The sequence below is a fragment of the Suricata suricatta genome, chromosome 8 (assembly GCF_006229205.1).
Source record: "Suricata suricatta isolate VVHF042 chromosome 8, meerkat_22Aug2017_6uvM2_HiC, whole genome shotgun sequence".
Classification (NCBI taxonomy): Eukaryota; Metazoa; Chordata; class Mammalia; order Carnivora; family Herpestidae; genus Suricata; species Suricata suricatta.
Window position 1 is genome coordinate 127,006,106 of NC_043707.1, and position 242 is coordinate 127,006,347.

The window sequence follows — 242 nt, forward strand, 5'->3', positions numbered from 1 at the left end:
TAGTGAAAGGCCAGACAGTGGAGAGAGTGCTCTTCTGAGGAAAACGAAACCGAACCCAAGCTAACAGGCACCACCAGGCAGTGCCCGGCGGAAGCGTGGGCGGACACTCAGCCCCCTCCCGGGCGTCCTCACGTCCCGGAGCGCCCTCTCGCGTTCTCGCGCGCCCGGTCAGGGAGGCACGTCGCGCGCACTGCCTCAGCTCCCGTGGGCTGGGGGCGCGGGCGCGCGCGGGGGCGGTGCCG